General features: G+C 41.0%; 1 pseudogene; it reads left to right on the forward strand.

Moving 5' to 3' along the window:
- Window positions 1-8,512: 8,512 nt before the first annotated feature.
- LOC121473412 lies at window positions 8,513-9,569 on the forward strand (annotated as a pseudogene).
- Window positions 9,570-9,878: the final 309 nt, after the last annotated feature.

Consider the following 9,878-nt stretch of genomic DNA (forward strand, 5'->3'; position numbering starts at 1 on the left):
CTGCCTAAAAGCCTCCATGACTCTAAGAAGGCTGCTGGACTCTCATCCTTACCCTGCCTCACATCATAGACCTTGGCCAGATTGGGAGGCTTGCGCACGGCAGCCTTGAGACCTGCCATTAGAGTCTGGTGGTAGACCCAGAGTCTCTCCTTACCTTCAGCCAAGTTGTAGTCCCAGGTGGGGCGGGATAAAGGGAAGGCAGCATTAATGAGGTCTGGGTTTTGAGTCGGCTGTCTGTCCTCTCCCAGGACAGACTTCCGGGCTTCCACCTGAATTCGTTCTCTCTCCTCGGTGGTGAAGAGAACCTGCAAGAGCTGTTGGCTCATCCCAAGTAGGCTGGTGGGTAAAGAGAACAGTATCTAAAAGCCCGATTAGATCTCTCAGATTATCAGAGAACTTAGCATTTTGGGTTTTCCAATTATATAAATCACTGGTGGAGAATGGCCAATATAACATTAGCTGTTCGTCAGTCTTGTCGGGGGGCCCCATGGCATGGAGAGGAAGGGCGGTGAAGTCGGCTGGCCCCGCATCCAGAAGTGGGGCCATCTGGTGGGTCCGGCTACGTGTCTCTGCTGATGGCCCGCGCACAGGGACTCCCTCCTCAGGGATGGGTGGTGCCCCTTCTGCAGCCCCCAGTGCCTCCAATGGAGGGGCGGAAGGAGGAGGGGGTGCCTGGTAGGGCAGCAGGAGAATCAGGTCCTCCGGGGAGGAATCCTGGAAGACCGGATAAAGGGGTGCTTGGGGCGTAGAGTCAGTCTCCTTCTCGGCTTTCCACAGGGCTAGAATCTTTGTGGGTCCTGCTTTGGGGGGTAAAAATGGTTTTAGCCAAGGAGGGGGATTCTCGATCATGTCCTGCCAGATCAGGATGTAGGGCACCTGGGCAGAGGGGCCATCTGGTTTGTCCCTGAAGATCATGGCCTTAACCTGTAAGATAATAGGTAGGTGGAAAGTTCCTGGGGCCATCCCACGTCAAAGGTTGGCCATTCTGATATGCAATAAATTTGGAATCTCTCTCTTCGAATGTCTATGCTCAGAATACGAGCTCTTTCCCTAACATCGGAGAAGTGGGAGAGCATAAGAGACAGGGGAGTGGTTTCTGTCTCCCCCACTATGTCCCCAATCCACACCAAGACACAGACAGTAAAGACAATTAACAAGGACCCAACAACACAGACAAAAGCACAGTTAACAAGGACATAGTAACACAGACCAATGTTCCAATGCGACTGCAGAGACAAAAGAGAAACTAACCCGAAGGGCTGGCAGCCAGCCCTCCTTACAGACCCTCTGTCCTCCTTACAGATGAGGACCCGTCCTCCTTGCAGGGGCAAAGGACATCTCCTCAAGACCCCCGGTCGACGGCCTGCCAGCGCGTCCGCCTAAGCCAATGTCGACCCAATACAGATCGGAATTCCTACAGGTAAAAGTACAGTTTAGAGCTCTCAGAAAATATGCGTGCAAAAGGTGGAAAAAGTTGAGTGCACTCACCATGCGTGAAACCCTCCAGATGGGGTCCTGGTGGTTTCTCAGATCCTGGACGAGCCCCCAAATGTTGTGCCCAAGATTGCGAATCCGAGAAACCACCAAGGAGCTGACACTGATGCAAACACAGGAGGGTTTATTTACAAGCTGGAGCTTGGGTCCAAGTATACCCGACACAACGGAGCAGGGACTTGGACCCCGAGGTGGGTTTCAGCTTAGTTTTATGGGCTGGTCTAGGGGACCTCCAGAAGGGGTGGAGGAATTTCTCAAGTTCTGTTTACATTCTGATAGGGGGCTTTCAAGGGCATTGAGCTCTGTTCTCATTCTAATAGGGGCTTCCTGCCCTTGGCTTGGGCTCTGTTTTTATTCTAATATGGGGCTTTCTAGGACATTAAGCTGTGAGCTGTTTTCTTCCTGTAACTGAAGTAAGGTAAAGTTCAGCTCTTATTCACAGGGGCCTGGCATGGCTGTACTTGTGATAACACTGAACTTAAAGTGGAATGGCCTTAATTTTCTCGGCCTCCACACATCTATTTAACAAATAAATGCTCATTCAATACTATGTACATGTTTTCAGTACTTAACAGTCAACTCATTTCAGACTCAAAGCAACACTTTCAGGCAGGTCCCATTATGATCCACATTTTACAGTTGAAGAAACAAAGATGTTATCTAATTTCACTAAGGTCATACAGCAGTTAGATTTAAACCTTAGTGATCCAGTGCTCTAACATTCATACCACTCTAGTAGGCTCCTTGTTATTTATTTGAATAGTTTCCCAGAAGTTTAATTATTGAAATAAAGAATGCAAAAATTTTAAACTTTTCCTTGTACCTATTATCCAATTTATTTCTAGAGTATTTGGATCAACTTACAGTCTCACCACAAGTATTTGGAAATGTCACTTTGTCTTGCCAACTATGGATTTTTTTTTAAATGATAGACCTCATGTTTCAAATCCAGGTCTTAAATTATTAGTTGTTAAAGACATTTCTCACTTGAAGTTGTCTTGTGAATTTTTTTGTGCCCGTTATTCTATTCTTACCAGTGTAAAGATGCTCTGATCTGTTGAATATATTATTGATATTTCTCTTAGAAATAATACCAATTGTTTCCCTCAGTAGGGGCAATTTTATTACTCTAGCTACATATTGCTAAACTGCTTTATATAATACTTTTGTAAATTTACATACAGCAATGTGTGAAACATGAAAAAGCAAGCCAAGCTCCTGCTCAGGGCCATCATCATGTCTAGTCTGCATAATTGAATACTCTCCCAACTGTTCCTTTTCCTTCCTGTTTTATTTCTTATCACCCTCTCTCTCTTCTAAGCATATTGAGAATGCTTAGAAGAGCATTTTTGCTTACATTTTTTCATGTTTTTCAATGGCAAAGAAAAAATGTAACCTAAAATTCTTATCAAAGGACAAAAAACCCTTCATGATTTTTTCTCATCTTTTTTAGATGCATCATTTCTCACCTTCCTATGCCATCTTTAGCTCTGCCTCTTCTGCCCTCCAGTTAAACAGCCATACTGAGCCACAAGCATTTCCAATGATGCCAAGCTGCTTCTTACTGCTACGTTTCCACTCATGCACTCCACTTGTCTCCTCCCTCCCTGTGCCAGACTGCTCAGGCCTGAAGAGTAAACTTCTTATGATTCGAACTTACATCTCCCATCATATTTTGCTCCTTTTCCCCACATTTCTTCTGTGAGGGAGAAATGAGGACTATTCCTTTGGTGTTTCCAGTGGGCTTCATATTTCCATTGCAGAACTTCATAGCATTTACTTTGTAGAAGAGCCTGTAAAGTCTAAAAGAGCTGGATTAATTCCTCTGTGCTTCTTCTTCTTCCCTCCCCCACTTTTTAAAACGTCGCTTCCACATCCAGTGTGGAGCCCAATATGGGGCTTGAACACAGGACCCTGAGATCAAGACCTAAGCTGAAATAGTCACTAGCTTAACTGACTCAGTCACCCAGGCATGCCTATTTCCCCTATTGCTTCTCAGTGCCCTAACCAATGTCACACAGACAACAAGCATGAATAATTAACACTTTTTCTTTTCTTTTCTTTTCTTTTTTAGATTTTATTTATTTATTCATGAGAGGCAGAGACATAGGTGGAGGGAGAATCAGGCTCCTTGATTTGGGAGGCTGATGAGGGACTCAATCCTAGGATCCCAGGATCATATTCTGAGCCAAAGGCAGACTCTCAACCACTGAGCCACCCAGGCATCCCTATTTGGCACTCTATCTCCAGTCATCTGACTAGGCTTGCCATTTATTAGCTTTGTGGCCCCTCTGAGCTAGTTCTGTAATCTGTTAAAAGAATGAAAGTATGACAAAAATTCATTCATAGGTTGTTTTGAATCTTATACAGGATAATATTTGTGGTGTCATGTTAGTTATTTAATAAATGTTTAGCACGTTACATTCTATTGGGGAGTCTAAATTTGCATATTTTTATGTTCTACTTCTCTGAAACAAAAGACTATACATTTTTCTGCCTTTGATATTATTTCCCTTTTTTTACTAAATATGAAAAAAATTATACATTCTCTTTCCCATATTCATACTGTACAATCTTTATTTACTAAAGGGTTTAAATTACATATGAGTATGAAAATAATTGTTTCTTTTTTTTTTTTTTTTTTTTTTGAAAATAATTGTTTCTTAACTCATGTTTGGGTATTATCGCATGGAGCAGAGAAGCTGAATTCATTAATTCTGTCCTAATGTAAAAGAACAACATATTATATTTTAATAAACTGATAATTAAAAGTAATATCTGGTTTCCTTAAACCTACCCTTGACATATTCACTTTGGGCTCCTTTCACATTGGTTTGTTGCCTAGAGGATCAATACCCATTGTCATTTGGAATTGCCACAAAATATAGTTATAAAACATCCTTCTTTATTTCACCACCTTGTGAGTGAAAATGATTTCTAAATCCGGTAAGATCTACTTTCCTCGGAGAGTCCTCCCAGATCTTTCAAATCTGTCCCAGTCATTCAGATCCTTTACGTTCAGATCCTTTACGTTCTAGAACATTGTGGCATTGAGTTCCACTTGAATTTTCAAGCTCTGAGTAAGTCCATTACATCTGAGGGATGGTCAGCTGGAGGAAAAGAAAAGAATTTCCTACTTTCGGTTTAGTTTTTGTGTGCATGCACCTAGCAAAAATTTTCTCTAGTTGTCACTTATTTAAAACACTAAAAACATTTTCAAATGTTGAGTTGAGAAACACTGCTTTGCATCTGTACGACAAACGGTTGTACCACATATTTAAGATAGACTTCTAAGGAATGTAATTCTAAAATTAATATTTAAAGATGCACTTTCCTGGATAGAATTTTCCTTTCTTTCCTACAATACCTATATAGATTTAGCAATGATTTTGTGAATTGAACAGTGAAACATTCTCTGGGATCCAACCATGGTTTTTGTTACATGGTATCACTTTGAACATTTTCCCATTTCACAGTATTTTAAGACTGTCCTTTTCAAAAGCAAAAGTCCTATTCTCATGAATACAGTGTACCCTGCATAGTTTTTCATTGCTTCCTAGGAAAGCTGTAAGGATTATGGAAGTTATTTTTAGTCCAAATAACCCTAAAGACATCTTTCAAATCTGTCCCAGTCATTCACATTTGTCATTTATTTCAGAGTTCCTTTTACATTAGCTCCATTCTGTTAGAATTTAGATGAACAAGGACAAAGTTGCATGGGCAAAGGTGAGGAAAAGTTAAAAGGATTGTCATTTAAATTGCTTTCCTTTAAATTGCCTTCCTTTACCTAAGGCTTAAAGAGAAGTCTCCTTTCTTTGAACACAGTGTTGCTATTGTATACCGTTCGCATTTTAGTCAAGGACTGAAATAAGAATGTAGAGATCCCAGAATAGTGTGAACCAGTTTTTCTGAAATGTCTTGGAGTAATTTTCATAATACCCTGGAACATGATTTTATGGATATATTTGAAGTCCTGGATGACAGGAAGTAGATAGAGATGCTTGCCTTTCCAATTTGGCAAAATGGATTTCTTTGCCTAAAGAAAGCCCTAAGAAGGTAGTGATATATAGTAACCATAACCAGATGCAATGCCCAACTACTGGACATTGTATGTACTGAACGGCTTGATTCTTCCTGTGCAAATGTACTGCCAACTTCAGCTCAGCGGAGTGGGAAACACAGACACAGCACAGCAATGTGAAATAGTGGCTTCCGTTGACCACTCAGTCCTTAAGACAGCATGACAGCCACAAAGCAAGCTGTATTTATTGCTGTTGGCATTAGTCCAAGTCTCCAGGGCTAGCTTATGTCTGTTCTAACATTCTTTACCAAGGGTCATCAGCTGCAGAAGCAGAGGGTTAATTTGCTAGCCCTTGTTTTTCTATCATGATGGTGGAGATAAATGTCATATACTAAAAATGAGCACAGGGAGCTCCCCTTCTCAAGATATCTCCTGTGGACTTTATGCCAATTGCATTCATGTGATAAATAAGCAGCTCTTGGAAATTCAGTACTTTTGGATGAAAAGGTCAGAACTAGTGTAACTAAACCAACATGAGTTTGATCCTTAGTGAGTCAGACACTGCATAAGACTGAATTGTGATAGGAAGAAAACTTTATTTGCAGTGAATAAGATCACCAGCAATGGCTTCCAAAGCCATGACTCCCTGAAGCAAGGGTGGTTGAGTTCCTCTTTTTATTTAGGGTTAGAATGGAATTTATATATATATATATATGTGTGTGTGTGTGTGTGTGTGTGTGTGTGTATATATACTAATATATATATATATATATATATATACTAGTATATATATATACTAAATTGAAATAAAAAATAAATAAACTACGTAGCTTATTTATTTTTTATTTCAATTTAGTTAACATGTAATGTATTATTAGTTTCAGGGGTAGAATTTAGTGATTCACCACTACTCATTACATCACGTGCCCTCCTTAATGCCTATCTCACCCAGTTACCCTATCTCCCTCACCTCTCCTCCAGTAACCCTCAGTTTGTTCCCTATACTTAAGAATCTCTTAGGATTTACCTCCCTCTCTGTTTTCATCTTATTGTTCCTTTCCAGTTCCCACATGCTCATCTGTTTTTTTTTGTTAAAGTCCACAAATGAGTGAAACCATATGATAATTTGTCTTTCTCTGATTGATTTATTTGCTTAGCATAATATTCTCTAGTTTCACCCGCATCATTACAGATGGTTAAGATTTCATTCTTTTTGATGGCTGAGTAATATTACATTTGTGTGTGTGTATGTGCATGTGTGTGCATGCACACATGTGTGCTTATAACCCATATCTTCATTCATCTGTTGATGTACATGGGGTTCTTTCCATATTTTTCCTGCCTCATGAGGTATGTCTGTATTGCAATATACTTCCCTCTTAGGACCACTTTTGCTTATCCCAAAGGTTTTGAATGGTTGTGTTTTCATTTTCATTTGTTTCCATATATTTTTAAATTACTTCTTTGATTTCCATTCATTCTTTAGTAGCATGTTTATCCTTCATGTATTTGTGGTCATTCCAAATTTTTTCCTGTGGTTGGCTTCAGGTTTCATAACATTGTGTTCAGAAGATATGCATGGTGTGATCTCAGTCTTTTTTTTACTTGTTGAGGCCTGATTTGTGACCTAGTATGTGATCTATTCTGGAGAATGTCCCATGTACACTATATAAGGATATGTATTATGCTACTTTAGGATAAAATGCTCTGAATATATCTGTTAAGTCCATCTGGCCTAGTGTGTTTTTCAAAGTTATTGTTTCCTTGTTGATCTTCTGCTTAGATGATCTGTCATTGCTATGAGTTCCTGTAGATTATCCCTGTTTTCTAGTCTTTGTTAATTTTGGTCTCTCTGTTCAAAGGGTCCCCTTTAATATTTCTTGCACTACTGGTCTAATGTTCTCAAATTCCTTTAGGATCCTCCCCACCCCCACCCCCCTCCTTATCTCTTCTTCTATTCTGAATGACAGCTTTGCTGGATAAAGGTCTTGGATGCATATTTTTCCCTTTTAGCAAATTTCTGGCCTGCCAGGTCTCTGTGAACAGGTCTGCTGCCAGCCTTATGTGTCTCCCCTTGTAGGTTAGGGATCTCTTATCTCGAGTTGCTTTTAGAATTTTCTCTTTATCTTTGTAATTTGCACGTTTCACTATAATATGTCATGGGTTGGGCCTATTTTTGTTGATTTTGAGGGGAGTTTTCTGCGCCTCTTAAACTTCAATGCCTGTTTCCTTCCCCAGATTTGAGACGTTTTCAACTTTAATTTGTTCAAATAAAACTTCTGCCCCCTTTTCCCCACTCTACTTCTGGAAGTCCTGTAATATGGATATTATTTTGCTTTATGAAGTTACTGAGTTCCCTAAGTCTAACTTCGTGATCTAATAGTTTTTTTCCCTTCTTCTCAGCTTCATTGTTTTCCATAATTTCATCTACTTTATCACTGTTTTGCTCTTCTACTTTATTCACACTCATTTTTATGGCCTCCAATTGGGATGCATCTTGGTTGTAACATTCTTAATTTCAGCCTGACTAGATTTTAGTTCTTTTATTCCTACAGTAAGAGATTCCCTAGTGTCTTCTATAGTTTTCTCAAGCCCTATTAATATCCTTATAATCATTGTTTTAAATTCTAGTTCAGACATCTTACTTCTATCCATATAAATTCCTGGCTGGGAGTACTACCTCCTCCTCTTTCTTTTGGGATGAATTTCTCTGTCTCATCATTTTTCCCAGAAAAGAAAAGAAGAGAGAAAAAGAGAAAACAACAAAACAACAACAGCAAACTAAATCCTAAGTATGTTTTGGTCTGCTTGTTAAAAGAAACTAGATCTCAAAATAAGAAAGAAAGAAAAGTGTGTGTGTGTGTGTGTGTATACACACACACATACATATATATATGTATATGTATATACATATATATATGATGAAAGGAAACAAATAATAAAAATATAAAATATACATAAAAATAAAAATTAGTAGAGCTGGCATCCAGGAGCAGAATGAATGGAGACCAGAAGTTGGACACTTATGCCCAAGCAAGACAGGATTTCATCCAGCACTTCCCCCAGATTGTCAAGATGCTGACCGAGGATGGCATGGGCCACCTAGAGATGGGAGATGCCATTGCCCAGCTCAAGGAAGTCTTGGAGTACAATGCTGTTGGAGGCAAGTACCAGCAGGGTTTGACAGTGTTGATAGCATTTCAGGAGCTGGTGGAGCCCAGGATGCAGGATGCTGCAAGTCTGCAGTGAGCCCTGACTGTGGGCTGGTGTGTGGAGCTGCTCCAGGCTTTCTTCCTGGTGTCAGATGACATCATGGACTCGTCTCTCACCCAACGGGGGCAGATCTGTTGGTATCAGAAGCCAGGCAGAGGCTTGGATGCCATCAATGATGCTTTGCTTCTGGAAGCATGTATCTACTGCCTGCTGAAGGTCTACTGCCAGGAACAGCCCTGCCAGGAACCTGGACCTGATTGAGCTTTTCCTCCAGAGTTCCTACCAGACTGAGATTGGACAGACCCTGGACCTCATCACCTCCCCACAGGGCAGCGTGGATCTCAGCAGGTTCACTGAGAAGAGGTACAAGTCTATTGTCAAGTGCAAGATGGCCTTCTACTCGTTATATCTTCCCATGGCTGCTGCCATGTATATGTAAGGCATCGATGGGGAGAAAGAGCATGCCAATGCTAAGAAGATCCTGCTGGATATGGAGGAGTTCTTTCAGAGTCAGGCTGATTTCCTGGATCTCTTTGGGGATCCCAGTGTGACGGGTAAGATTGGCACAGGTATTCAGGACAACAAGTGCAGCTGGTTGGTGGTTCAGTGTCTGCAGCAGGCATCTCCAGAGGACTGGAAGGAGAATTATGGGCAGAAGGAGGCAGAGAAGGTGGCCTGGGTGAAGGTGCTGTAGGAGGAGCTGAACCTGCTGGCCAATTTCACCCAGTATGAGGAAGACAGCTACAGCCATCTCATGAGCCTCATCGAGCAGTGCGCCTTGCCCTTGCCCCCATCCATCTTCTTAGGCCTTGTGCACAATATCTACAAGAGGAAAAAGTGACCTAGACACTGCAAGTGTGGGGCGGGGCAGCTCTCAATAAATTGTCCACTCTTAAAAAAAATTAAATAAATAAATAATAAAATAGAATAAAATAAATTTTTTTTAAATTTTTATTTATTTATGATAGTCACAGAGAGATAGAGAGAGAGGCAGAGACACAGGCAGAGGGAGAAGCAGGCTCCATGCACCAGGAGCCCGACGTGGGATTCGATCCCAGGTCTCCAGGATCTGCCCTGGGCCAAAGGCAGGCGCCAAACCGCTGCGCCACCCAGGGATCCCCAGAGTAAAATAAAAATTAAGGGGACCTAG

This window comes from Vulpes lagopus, chromosome 1, assembly GCF_018345385.1.
Source record: "Vulpes lagopus strain Blue_001 chromosome 1, ASM1834538v1, whole genome shotgun sequence".
Classification (NCBI taxonomy): domain Eukaryota; kingdom Metazoa; phylum Chordata; class Mammalia; order Carnivora; family Canidae; genus Vulpes; species Vulpes lagopus.